This window comes from Giraffa tippelskirchi, chromosome 7, assembly GCF_054371585.1.
Source record: "Giraffa tippelskirchi isolate mGirTip1 chromosome 7, T2T-mGirTip1v1.2.pri, whole genome shotgun sequence".
Classification (NCBI taxonomy): domain Eukaryota; kingdom Metazoa; phylum Chordata; class Mammalia; order Artiodactyla; family Giraffidae; genus Giraffa; species Giraffa tippelskirchi.
The window spans coordinates 145,185,818-145,200,281 of NC_137281.1; positions in this window are offsets into that span (position 1 = coordinate 145,185,818).

Sequence of the window (14,464 nt, forward strand, 5' to 3'; positions counted from 1 at the left end):
CTCCATCTTCACTAGAACAAGAGCAGAATATTTCTTTGTTCAGTATTGTGATTCTGAATTCTCAGTCACAGTTTCATGAATATTCAGTATTACTGCATGCCCAGGAATAATTAGCAGACAGTGTAAATGTCTGAAGGATACTTATGCATGCACGGACACGCATCGCTTTTTCTCTGTATAGGGTGACATATTTGCTGGAGTCTCACCACGTTCAGAAGCTGTTGCAGGCACCCAGAAAACAGCCCCCTGCTAACAGGGGTCCCCTCCCTTCTGGTATTCATGCCCTATACAATCTCCTCTTCTTGAGTGTGGGCTAGACTAATCGACTCAATTCTAACAAATCACGTGTGGCGGGAGTCATGTGATGTCACTGCTGAGACTAGGTTATAAAGAAAACCTAATGCGGCTTCCATCTTGGGTGCTCTGTTTCTTTTCTTGCTCTTTCTTGGATCACTCACTGTAGGGGAAGCTAGTTGCCATGTCGTAAGGCAACCCTGTAGATGAGACTCAAGGCCTCCCAACAACCACAGGAGTTAGCTTGAGGAGGGATACCTACCCCTGGTCCCCTCCCAATCAGCCTTCAGGTGAGGCCTTCAACACCAGCCAGCAGCTGCCTCATGAAAGCCCTTGTGACAGAGATATCCAGCTAAGCTGCCTGGATTCCTGACCCACAGAAATTGTAAGGTAGTAAATATTTGTTGTCTCAAGCTGCTGTGTTTTGGAGTAATTTGTTACAGAGGCACAGATGACTAATGCACAGGGAAAAGAGAAGTAAATCATTAGGGGTCCAATAACAAGCTCACACGAATTTCCTGGTCCCTCACCTGGAAAGCAGCACGTAGAGAAAGAGGCAGGGTCCTAGACCAGTCTTAAGTGTGACAAGCAAAGCCTAAGAACAGAAGACCCAGTCCTTACCCTTTTTACAGGACAGAGGTCATGCTTAATTTTAAAATAGGTCAGAGAGTGTGTGTTGCTGCTCAGTCCCTGGCAGCCCTGGTATTGAGTGTCATCAACCTGCTAGTGAGTGCAGATGTCTTTGTGTCACAAGAATTAACATCTGTCCAGGTGGCCTCTTCCTCCTCTTCAGGGCATCTGCTCTGATCCCCAAGGCCTTGGCACACCCAGTGACTGTGGAGTCAGACCCTGATCCTGGAAGGGAGCTCAAAAGACGGGCCTTCAACCCTGGCAGCCAGAAGAGATAGGTCCAAATGTGGGGACACAGAAGGGATAGGGGATTTCAGTGGGGAGGTCCAAAAGAAAGACATGTGGTCCTGCTGTCGAAGAGCAAGCCGTGAACTATCTCTGATGAGAATCGTCTCCACATTGCTTCCAGGACTACAAAGAACTTTCTGTCCGTGTGATGGTTATCTTTCTCTCAGCATCACTTCCTCTCTGACTGGAGCTAATTATTTGAAAACACAAAACAAAATTTTAGGAAGCAGGAAAGATGTTCTATTCCTTCGCCTCTTTTCAGGGCATCTACTTAGGGCTGCCCCCACCCCCTCCATGTTCCCCTCCCCTCAGCCAATCCCACAGAAGCTGGCAATTGTAGAGGCTGTTTCTGTTTCTCCTCCAGAGACACTAAGCTCTGATTCTTCTCATGTGCAGTGGCCGCAGTTGCTGTGTTGCCATGCCGTCATCTGGTTGCTATGACTTATGAGGTTGTGGATGTGCCAGAACGTGAATCTATTAACTTAACAGGAACTAGGCTCAGCACATACATTCCTTGTTAGGTCATTTGCTTTGCTACCTAAACCACATCCAATGTGTTCAGCAATGGGAACATTTCCTAGAGTCTGGCTTTGCAAAAGTGCTAAATGCCCTGAATTTTGCATCTGCACAGTCAGTTTTATATTATTAAATTATTGGGGAGGACATAAAGACATTCTAGCAGGGGTATGCAAAGAGATTAGCTCAGGGGAAAAAATTAAGGGGAGGGAAATAGTCCAAGTCTCTGGTCTTCATCCTCTACACACTGAGGTCCTTTCTGCAGGAGGTGTCTGTCCTCACTTCTGTAAAACTCCTGTCCTGAGCCCAGGCTGCTCCGTGACAAGGTCTAAGCCCTGGGACACCAGAACTAGATGATGGGTGCCACAATAAGAGAAACCGCTGTCCTCTTCTGGGGCACCTGCAAACAGGCATTTTTCATTTACCCCCTCAATTAACACTTACTGAATGTGTACTGGTGGGTGTGCTAGAGAAACAAAGATGGAAAAGACAAAGTCTTTCCCTAGTGGAAGAGAAAGACACATAAATTAGAATGCAACATGAGAAGTATAATAATCAAGTTCTACCTCAGGTACTATGAACTTCCAGAGAAGGAAGCAAGTCTGTCTGGAGAAGCGGGTTATGGGTCACTGCCAGTGGTTTTCTTTAAAGAAAAATTGTTTTCAAATTATCAGATGCATTGCATTCAGTAATAATAAGTATTATTTTGTATAGCTTTTGTTTCACTTGTGTACAATGATACATATTTTTGTATGCAATCATAGTGTAAAACATATTTCCTGCATGCAGTCAAAGAAGTGTGAAAGTTCTGGGTTTAAAGAGTAATAAAGAACTGCCAGACACTGACGGCCTATGATGGGCCAGGCCTCAAGGTGTTGTCCCATTAGATAGTTGAAGAGACAAGTCATGACATAAGACAGTCTTCAGAATTCCTTCTGAATTCTCCTTCTTTAGTAAATCAAGGCCAAGCCTAAAGAACCAGCTCCTTGAGTCCTCTCTGAACAGAGCAGAGGCCCCTTCCGCCCAAGCCAGTTAGGCCACCTCTAAGGCAATGAAAGAGTAGCCACTGCCTTTCTGGCCTGCCAGACGGTGGGAGGGGAAAGAGGAAAGAGAGAAGAGGGACAGAAATGCATCGTGAAGACTTCTCTGCTGGTCCAGTGGCTAAGACTCCACGCTCCCAATGCAGGGTTCAATCCCTCGTCGGGGAATTAGATCCCGCCAGCTGCAGCTAAGAGTTCACATGCCACAAATAAAGATCCCACATGCTGCAACTGAGAACTGGTAAAGCCAGGAATCAAATAAAAAAAAAAAGTATTTGATTTTCCTCCTCTCCAGGTCTCAGATGGAAGTGGGGAAGGTGCATTACCTAATGAGTGTACTGGAAGCAAGGGCTTCCCATGTGGCACTAGTGGTAGAGAATCTGCCTGCCAATTCAGGAGACATAAGAGATGCATGTTCGATCCCTGGGTCAGGAAGATCCCCTGGAGGAGGGCATGGCAACCCACTCCAGTATCCTTGCCTGGAGAATCCCATGGACAGAGGAGCCTGATGGGCAAACAGTTCATAGGGTTGCAAAGAGTCAGGCATGACTGAAGCAACTTAGCACACACGTACATATAGCAAGCACAAGGTGGGAGGGAGTGGTTCTCACCCAGCTCCCCACTGGAACTCTGAGATGAAGCTGCCTCCAAAGTGGTTTTATACCCCATAGTTCGGTTCAGTTCAGTCGCTCAGTCGTGTCCAACTCTTTGCAACCCCATGAATCGCAGAACGCCAAGCCTCCCTGTCCATCACCAACTCCCAGAGTTTACCCAAACCCATGTCCATTGAGTCGGTGATACCATCCAACCATCTCATCCTCTGTGGTCCCCTTCTCCTCCTGCCCCCCATCCTTCCCAACATTAGGGTCTTTTCCAATGAGTCAACTCTTCGCATGAGGTGGCCAAAGTACTGGAGTTTCAGCTTCAACATCAGTCCTTCCAATGAACACCCAGGACTGATCTCCCTTAGGATGGACTGGTTGGATCTCCTTGCAGTCCAAGGGACTCTCAAGAGTCTTCTCCAACACCACAGTTCAAAAGCATCAATTCTGCGGCGCTCAGCTTTCTTCACCGTCCAACTCTCACATCCATACATGACCACTGGAAAAACCATAGCCTTGACTAGATGGACCTTTGTTGACAAAGTAATGTCTCTGCTTTTCAATATGCTATCTAGGTTGGTCATAACCTTCCTTCCAAGGAGTAAGCATCTTTTAATTTCATGGCTGCAATCACCATCAGCAGTGATTTTGGAGCCCAAAAAAAATAGTCTGACACTGTTTCCACTGTTTCCCTATCTATTTCCCATAGAGAGCAGCCATTTCAAAATGAACCTTGTGGTCAAGCTGGGTAGGCAGAGCCAGGCCTGAGGCTTAGTGCTCCTGAGTCCCCACAGTTTCCATGTGGCACAGCTAGCTGGTTGAGAGCCAGTAGCCTCCCGTGGGACTGCCCTGGTGGAGCAAGGTGACCCTGCAACAAACTCAGGGGAGACATGGGTCTGCACTAGTGAAAACACAGGGGAAAATGAGCACCAAGCTGCAAAGAGGGAGATGCCAGTGCTGGGAGGTAGGGGTTGGCTTTATTAAAGAATCCACAAGTTCATGTGCCGTAACTGGTACCATCAGGGGCCTGCCCAGACAGCAAAAACTGAGAGGATGAGGGGTCTTGATATGATGGTTAGGAACAAGGATCTGGGGCTGCCCACACACTGCCTGGTTTCGTGTCCCATCTCTGCCACATACTACCCATGTGACCTTGGACAAGTTACTTAGCCTTTTTGCACCTTGGTTTCCTTGTCTACAAAATGAAGATCATTGCACATACTTGATAATGTTGTTATAAGATTTAAATTAGTTTTATTTTTTTTTTTTGACTGCACCGGATCTCAGTTCCAACACTTGGGATCTTCAGTCTTCAGTTTGTGGCATGTGGGATCTTTAGTTTTAGCGTGTGGGATCTAGTTCCCTGCCCAGGGATCGAACCTGGGCTCCCCACATTGAGAGTGTGGAGTCGAGACACAGATGCATAGAACAATTTTATGGACTCTGAGGGAGAAGGTGAGGGTGGGACATTCTGGGAGAATAGCATTGAAACATGTATATTATCATATGTGAAACAGAACACCATTCCATGTTCGATGCATGAGACAAGGGCTCAGGGCCGGGCCAATGGGATGACCCAGAGGGATGGGATGGGGAGGGAGGTGGGTGGGGGGTCCAGGAAGGGGAACACATGTAAACCCATGGCTGATTCATGTCAATGTATGGCAAAAACTATTACAATATTGTAAAGTAATTAGCCCCCAACTAAAATAAATAAATTTATATATAAAAAAAAAGAGAGTGTGGAGTCTTAGCCACTGGATCACCAGGGAACTCCCAAGAATTAATTTGTAAAGCTGCTATATACGTGTTCCTTAAGTGCCAGTTATATAAGGAAATTGTTCACCAAGCAAAAGGAATTCTATAGGGATGTCATTGGACTCCAAGGCATCCAAATTGGGTTTTTAGTACAAAACCCCCCCAACTGTCAACTCATGAGGAAAGTTGGATCAGCTGTAGACTGTACATTTAAGATATGGTGTAAGTTAAAAGGTTTGGCCCCTCTGCATAGTCTGGCTAAAAAGATAGACACAGCAGTTTTTTAAGTAAGACATTACTTACCTTCAATTGTCCAAATGTAATTTAAGAGGGGATTGTGGTTGGTTAACAGAATAACAGTCCTCCCCAAAATGTCCATTTCCAAATTCCTAGAACCTATGAATGTTAATTCCCCCAACACAGGGGGAATTAAGGTTGCTAATTGTGCTGTGCTGAGTCGCTCAGTTGTGTCCAACTCTTTGTGACCCCATGGACTGTAGCCTGCCAGGCTCCTCTGTCCATGGGGATTCTCTAGGCAAGAATACCGGAGTAGATTGCCTTGCCCTCCTCCAGGGGCTCTTCCCAACCCAGGGACTGAACCTAAGGTTGCTAATTAGCTCATCTTAAAATAAGATTATCCTGGATTGTTGGGATGGGCCAATGTAATCACAAGGATCCTTAAACATAGAAGAGGGAGGTAAAAGAAGAACCAGCCAGAGGGAGACCTGATTTTGGAAGAATGGTCAGAGAGATACACGGTTGCCAACTTTGAAGATGGAGAAAAAGTGTCATGTGCCAAAAATGGAGGTGACTTCCACACACTGGAGAAGGCAAGGAAACAGATTCTCTCAGAGACTCCAGAAAAGAATGCAGCCCTACTGACACCTTGATTTTAGCCCATTAGATACAAGTCTGCGTTGCTTTAAGCTACTAATTTTGTGGTAATGTGTTACAGTAGCCATAGAAAACTCTTATAGGAGCATTTTCTAAATGTAGTATTTTCTGGGAAGTATTTGCATCATGTGTTAGACACATGTGTTACAATGTGTATTAGAAGCCCCAGTTTTCAGGTTACAATTTGAGCAGGAAGTCTGGCTGGGTGGGCCAGGCACAGTACCAGAATGTCAGCTTCCTGGGAGGTTCCGAGAGTAACAGGCCCCTTGAAACTCGGGGACAGGTCTTTGAAAGTACAATGGTATATGGTTTCATCTGCTGCTTTAGGGAAGAACTCCCATCGTGCAAACTGTTTCTTGGAGCTTCTTCTCAGAAGTGGTAACTGTTGGTGCTGCTGCTGCTAAGTCGCTTCAGTCGTGTCCGACTCTGTGTGACCCCATAGACAACAGCCCACCAGGCTCCCCCGTCCCTGGGATTCTCCAGGCAAGAACACTGGAGTGGGTTGCCATTTCCTTCTCTAGCAGGCCACAATGTGGAGGGCAAGTGTAGAAATGGTTAACGAAAGTAAACCAGAGTCAGCTGTCAAAAGCTGCTGTGGAAATTCTCTGTGCATTTGATGACCACACTTCCTCAGCAAGGTTGTGTTACCACCCAGAGTTTGTAAATGAATCTTTCTTTTCACAACGAAGAGGAAAACACAAACCCAAGAGTCAAGGCAGTCTACACAGCATTCCTGGGATCCGGGTCAGCCAGCAATGCCAGACTTCAATCATTCTGCACAGGTTGCTTTTTCCTGTTCATAGCTCAAAGGTTAAGCTCCCTGCACGGTGGGGAGGAAGTCTTGTCACAATCCTCTGCCAGTAATAAATATTGGTCCTGGGACATCAGTCTTAGCAGTAACGTAGGAGGTGTCATTCGAGTTCTCAGGCCAAGAAGTCGCTAGACATTCAGGAGATTATCTTAGGTCTCATGACTTATGGGAAAAGGAAGTCCTCCTATTCTGGGTGTGGTAATATCTGGGGATTACCACACAAGGGACCACATACTATGGCCGTATATAGAGTCTGTAAGCTCTTTGAGGAGTCTTTGTGAACTGGAATTTTTCACAGTATCTCCAAGGAACTGTGTTAGAAAAGCTGTATTTTGTGGATTTCTTACACAGGGCACAAGACACCATGGACTCCCTAATGTATCCCCTTTTATTGATACATCCTAATTTCAAATAGAGTTTTCCAGAGGGCATTAAGGTGGAAGGACCACTTTGGACTGGTCTACGCTTATATTTAGAGCAGCCCAGGCCATCAGCTGGACCATTTGTGGCCTCTCTATCTCTCCTGTATTTTTCTTTTTTTGGCTGCATTGGGTCTTTGTTGCATCATGTGGAATCTCATTGAGGTACATGGACTCTCCAGTTGTGATGCAGAGGCTCCAAAGCATGAGAGCTCAGTAGCTGTGACATGTGGGATCTTAGTTACCCGACCAGGTATCGAACCCACATCCCCTGAATTGCAAGGCATATTCTCAACCACTGGACCACCAGAGAAGTTCCCCTATCACTCTTTTAGAATCACTCTTGAAAGCTATCCCATTCAAACAGCCTTTGCCCTGCACTGTGGGGCTTTGCCTGGTTTCCTGACATAATTTTTCCCTTTGCCCCTAGTAGGAAGGTGTGGTCACTGACTCACCTTCCAGGCTCTCCCCATCTGAGTTCAGTGAATTGGTTAACTTCCACCTGATATGGTTGCTAAGAACTGGAGGATCTATAGAATGCCACTGAACCCCCATGTGGACCACATCCAGGTTCCTGGTGTTCTGGCTGTATCTATGAGCTCCTGTCCTGAGCTGCATTGACCTTCCTTTAGCCTAAGAATTCATTCTCCCCTAGGCCGAGTACCCAAACCAACAGCCTTGAGGCCTAACAATCAGCGGTCTGGATTCTGGGTCTTGGTTACAGGATTCAAAACAACTGCCTTAGAGATGGAGCACATGTAACAATTAAAGGCTGATTTCGTGATCCATCTAGTCCTGGTCCCAAAGAGAGACTAGACCAAGTCGGGGGGTCTTGTAGACTCTATTGTGGTGACTGGCAAACCTTACCTCATTTATTATAGGTATTGACGGACGTGGTGCAAGAGATGGGTGTATGTGGACACCTGACTGCAGTGTGGCCCCCATGGCTCTCCCAGCATGCCCTATTTCCAGGAAGCTGATTTGGAAGGCTACATTCTTCTCCCTTCTGTGAAGTTATGGAGCTTCTAGAGGTTTCTAACAGCTGTGCAAAGGAACACTTTGAATTGCCTAAACCCTGTCAAGGCAGTGAATCAAAGGCTACGGGCATCAAAAAGTGAGACGCATGCCAAAATCCACAAACAAACCTCCACATGTTCTTTCCACAACTAAAACCAATAGGAATCAATAGAGCAAGGAGAGGATTAACTGACCTGCACTTCCACTCTCCCGTCTTCCCCATCCCTGGCCTTCTGGTGTAGCTAGAGGACCGTGAGCTCACGCACATCACATTGAGCTCACGCACATCACATTTCTGCATGCCTTGTGTGTGTCCTTTGTGAGCAAACTGCCCTTTGTTCCAAGCTATCTTTTTCAGATAGTGTCTTTCTCAGAGCAAAGTACACGCCTGCTTACTAACTATTACTTCAAATCTGGTTTCCTAAAGCTTAGGGTTCCTCTCTTGCAGTGGGCCTCACTGTAGGGACAGGTCACCTGGCCCTCTTTGTGCTGCCTTTGGGAAGTGGGACTCAGGAATCACCACAGGAAAATGTCCATAATCTTGCTACTGTTGCTGTGGATAAAGAAGTCCTTTGTTTCTGATGCAGAAGTCTTCTGTGTGCTGCCAGAATCCACGTGGCAAGTTAACCTGTTAACTTGCAAAGTAGGTAAAAAAAAATCTGAGAGCCTTCACAGTTATTGACAACTTCTTTTTTTTTTCTCATATAACGCTCCTCCTGACCCACTAGCTCATGCCCTTCAAGCCTGTGATCCTTAAAGCCACTTTGGTAGTTTGGGACCAAGGGGAAACTACTCCTACAGAGGTGGAGACAAACCAAAAAACCAAATTAAAGAGCAAGGTTGAAGCTAGGGCAGGACTGAGATATCAAGAAGCTTGGTTTAAACCCAAGACTGGGGACAGCTTGTACTTCTGGGCTGTTTATAGCTATATCGTTGATTATATGTTCCAGTCAACTGACAGGCAATTCTAAACCTGCCTAGGTAAACAAACTCACTGATTTTCTCATATGTAAAATAAAATGAATTGGATTATATTATTTCTGAGGTTCTTTCCAGCTATGATATTTGTGCTCTATGAATGTGTGACAGAGCTGCCTAGGGCACACACTAGGCACTAGACCTAATTGAAAATAATGATTGCAAAGAGGACTGTGATGTAGTAGAAAAAACATAGCATTATAACTTAAGAAATCTGAATTCCAAAATGAAAAGTAGTATTTTCTGTGCTGTGTGCTTAGTCACTCAGTTTTGCCCGACTCTGGGACCCACTGACTGTAGCCCACCAGGCTCCTTCTTCTAAATGTGTATAAGGTCTTTTAATATTCAAATAACCCATTTTTTAATTTCTTGAGACAGAAGAGGGATATTTATGAGAACTAGCTAAAAAGTGGATCACATTGTCTCAGGTATGGGTTTCAGTGAAAACACTTCTTTCTACTAATAAAGTTACTCATTGTTGGGAAAAAAGGAAGCCTGAATTCCAGGCCCATTGGACACATGACTTGGCTTAGACTGAGGAGGCAAGATGCTTTTAGGTGGCTCAAGAGTGTGCATTAAATCACAATGAAAAAGTAAGTTTCTTTTCAATTCTCTTTTTATTTTTCTGATTATGCCAAAGGGAGTAAGTGAGTGAAAGTCGCTCAGTTGTGTCTGACTCGTTGTGACCCCATGGACTATACAGTCCATGGAATTCTCCAGGCCATAATACTGGAGTGAGTAGCCTTTCCCTTCTCTAGGGGATCTTCCCTACCCAGAGATTGAACTAAGGTCTCGCGCATTGTGGGCAGATTCTTTACCAGCTGAGCCATAAGGTCCGTTTACTGTTAGCATGTCTTTGTGTTTAGTTGCTAAATTATGTCCCACTCTTTTATAACCCCGTGGACTGTAGCCTGCCAGGCTCCTCTGCCCATGGGGTTTTCCAGGCAAGAATACTGGATTGGGTAGCCATTCTCTTCTCCAGGGTGTCTTCTCCACCCAGGTATGGAACCTACGTCTCCTGCATTGCATTCTTTACCGCTGAGTCACCAGGAAAGCCCTAGTGTCTTTAACAGCTTGTTAATATGCACTAATTTTCCTTTTCACAAAGAAAGAAAGGCCTCAAGCTCAGACACTTCACAGACTGCACTGTTCCCCGACCCACAAAGTGGAAGAGTAATATCACCCTCGGTTTGTTAAGAAGGAAATAACATAACACCCTCAGCCCAGGGCCCAGCTGGTAGATGGCTTCTGATAAAGAAGAAAGGTTGATAACTTGGCTCAGCATCCATCCCAGTGCAGCCCTGGCCCTTCACTCCCACATCCTCATGATAACCCTGTGTGGTAGGCACTGTTATTTCTGCTCAATAACCCCACGAAGTAGATATGGTTCTCCTTGTGTTCCAGATGAGTGAGCTAAAGCTCAGAGAGGTTAAGTAACTTGCCTGGAGTTTTAGAACCAGTAAGTGGCTCCAGGTGAGGCTCAAACCCCACTCTCTCTGATGACAGAGCTCTGCTCTTTCCCCTCCTACCAACTATGACGCCAGACCTGACTAAATAGGAACCCCCTGGCTAGCGGTGGGGACGGGATCACGGAAGGAATTCTGAATCTCTGTCTTGCTGGTGAGCATCCTCACTCCCACTGCCAGGATGGGACAGCCTCGGGGACCCTGGTTCCTGCTCCTCTTTTCCCGGGGTCTCCCCTGTCCCCATTTGCCCAGTGGAAAATTCTCTGTCTTCATTCAGTGATTGGAGTCCTTTCATTAGCCTCTTAACTCTGTTGCTTGGGTCTCCACCACCTTCTGCTGGGCTTTTATTCTACAACCATCTTGCCTGTTTAGACTTTGGCCAGTTGCCTGACATTGGATCTGTGGAACCTCCACCTCCCTTTGCTCCAGTTTGTCATGAGCAGGTGTGTGGGCAGCATCTAGTCTGCTTCTCTCGGGCCACTGCCAGTCCACGATTCAGGCCACCATTGGCTCTTGACTGAACAACTGTAACAGACTCCATTCTTGCTTAACTCCCTTCCTTCTCCAAAGTACAGCTAAGAAAAGTTTTCTGACATGCCATCCGATTGTGAAACTCTCCTGTTTATCCTTCAGTATTTCCTTTGGATTAAAATCTTGACCCCTTAGTCTGGCTTTTAAAGACCTTTGTGAACTGCTGCCTACTGAACCCTTCAGGTTATTCTCTCTGCAGTCTTCGTTCCCTATGAGCTGGTCATGTTGACACTAACTGCAGTCTCTGAACGCTTCTGGATGTCCTTGGCACACAGTTGGTGTACCTTTACATTCTCTAATAGTATAGTGCATCATCCACTATTGTAATGAGGCAGAACTATTCTAGTGGAGGAGCTAGGCGCATTGGCCCTGGAGTCAAAGTATAGATTGAAATTCTAGTAATGCCACTTGCCTGAGCTGTATGACCTTGGGCAAGTCACTCAATCTCTCTGTGATTCCATTTCCTTGTCTGTAAGATGAAGATAATAATAGTATCTACTAATAGGATTCTTGTGAGGAGTACAAGAAACAATGCACAGCCAATGGCTTAGTGCAGAGTCCAGTGCATAGTGAACATTCAATAAATACTAGTTATTGTTATGTCATCACACTCTATAATGTATTGTAAAGATCAGTCCCCTGTTTTGTCTTTCTCTAAGCATCTTGAGGGCAGAGAATACCTCATTCACCATTAAATCTTTGCGTGCTGTGAGGAAATTAACAAGATGGCACCAGTCAGGCTCTCTCAGCCCACCTTCTCCTGCCTTCTCGCCCCATGTTCTGTAAACAATGACTTTGCACAGCTATGTAACAGCTGAGATCACTTATAGCACTGAGCATGTGTGTCACGAGCTACGCACTTGGTCACGAGCTACTTTGTGCCGTAGACCTGTATGAGCTTCACCATGAAATCCCTGGCTGCTGCTGCCCTGCAACTACACTGGAATAGCATCATGATGATGTTATATAAGCTTATGTTATGGCTCTGTTATGGCTCCGTTATGGTTATGTTGTGGCTGCTGCCACGGCTGCTGCATCAGCGGGGAGAGGGGCTGTCTTATGGCTGCCATGCCAGCCAGGAGAGAATAAATCTGTCTGCAGTTCCTACAGCTCCTCGAGTCTCCTTCCAGCCTCTTAGGTCAAGCCTTGCCTACCGTGGGTTCAGTGAACAAGGCGCACAGTGTGAACAGCAGGGCAATTGGCATCACGAACAGGATCAGCAATACACTTGCCCAGCATAGAAGCTGACACATAGGGTACTCAGTACATATTTACTGAACAAACGCATGAATGAATGAATGTCTCACTCCCTGGTTTAGTTGAGTCAACTTTGCCTGATCCCGCATAGATGGTGTTGGACTTCCCTGGTAGCAGAAGCGTTAAGAATGCACCTGCTAATGCAGGAGACTCGAGTTAGGTCCCTGCCCCTGGTCCAGGAAGACTCTTCAAACTGCGGAATCATACTGAGCAACTAAGCCCATGCACCGCAATGACTGAGCCCACCCTCTAGAGCCCAGGAGCCTCAACTACTAAGCTCAGGTGCTGCAGCTACTGAAGCCCTCAAGCCCTTGAGCCCTGGAGCCCACGCTCCGCAACAAGAGAAGCCATGGCAAGGAGAAGCCTGTGCACTGCAATGAAGAGTAGTCCCCCACCCAGCGCATCTAGAGAAAGCCCTCATGCAGCAATGAAGACCCAGCACAACCAAAACTGATAAATAAGTGGTGTCAGTCAAGGTAAAAATAGCCCCAGGAAGGATGGAAGGAAAATCTCTCACACTGTTTATCCTCTCAGCACCTCCACCTCCCTTTGCTCTAGTTTGTCATGACGAGGTGTGGGCAGCACCCAAACAGACCAGGACAGTCATGCCTTCAATGGGGGTTTGCTGGACCACGCCCTGTTGGGTGCTGAGGATACCCAGGGAGGGGGGGTAAGGTATGAGCCCTGCCTCCAGGAGCTTCCTGAGAGGTGGCCAGGTCTAGATCTGACTGACCAGGCAAGGCAACGGGCAGTTCCAGGGCAGGGTGCACTCAGCAGACATGAGGATCTGACCTAGCTGCACAGCTGGGAGTCAGGGTGTAGATGCAGGACCAGGGAATCTGGTTCCCAGGATCTGGAGCAGCAAGTCAAAGGTTAGGGCAGAAGGTTAGCCACACTGAGAAGAGGCAGAGTTGAGGCCAGCAAAGTTTGGAGTCCAGCAGGTGAAGAAGCCCTGCACCAGTGTGAGGGCTATAATCTTGCTCTTTATTTTTTTGTTCTTTCTTCTCTCAAGGCAAAGAGAAAGTCACTCAGGATTTCTCATCTCAAAAGTAAGGGTAACTAAGGGAGCAGCAGCAGCCACAGGCCAGTATTCAAAAGCAGCTTTGGGTCTCCGACTCCTCAGGAAGGCAGTAGCTGTGGGGTTGGCCCCTGTGACCTGCTCCTGGGCTAGCTGCTGGCAGTATGGAAATGCAGGAACGCTGAGCCCGGGGACATGAGGCTGGGGGCCTGATTTAAAGCAGCTCTGTGGCCTTGTGTAAGTCACAGGACCTCTTGGGCCTCCATTGCTCCACTTAGAAAAGGAGGGTTTAGACAATGAAAAGGGTTTCCAACCTTCACATTTAAAGACTTCTTTTTCCAAGCAAAAAAATTTCAAAGACTCCACAGGATGACCGTGGTCATTTTGGTAGCTGTGGATCAATGCAAAATGATAAAGAACAATCACTTTGCTATCTTTTAAAGGAATTTGCTTTTTATCAACCACAAGAACATCTGCTGTCATTTACAGGAGTGCAACATCTTTAAAGGCCCAGAGTCAGATCCTTCATGAAAAGCTTCTACCCAGACTCAACCAGCAGAGCTGTCATCTTCCTTAGGACTCATAGAGATTAGTCACCTATACCTCTCACTTGAAAAATATGAGAGACACCACAGGACTGGGTGAAAGTTTTTCAGACTTATTCATTATGAAGTCCATCAATGATGTTAATACGATGGAACAAAATTTGTGAAAGCAGGGGTGATAGGTGACGTTTGTCACTTTTTGGCTGCCCAGCTTCAGAATCCCTCCACAGGTGTGGAAGACTTCATCTTAAGTCTTAGTAGACATTAGATTATCATATTGTGCTTGTAATCAGTCGTGTCTGACTCTTTGGAAACCCCTAGACTGTAGCCCCAACCGGCTCCTTTGTCCATGGGATTTCTCAGGCATGAATACTGGAGTGGGCTGCCATTTCCTCCTCCA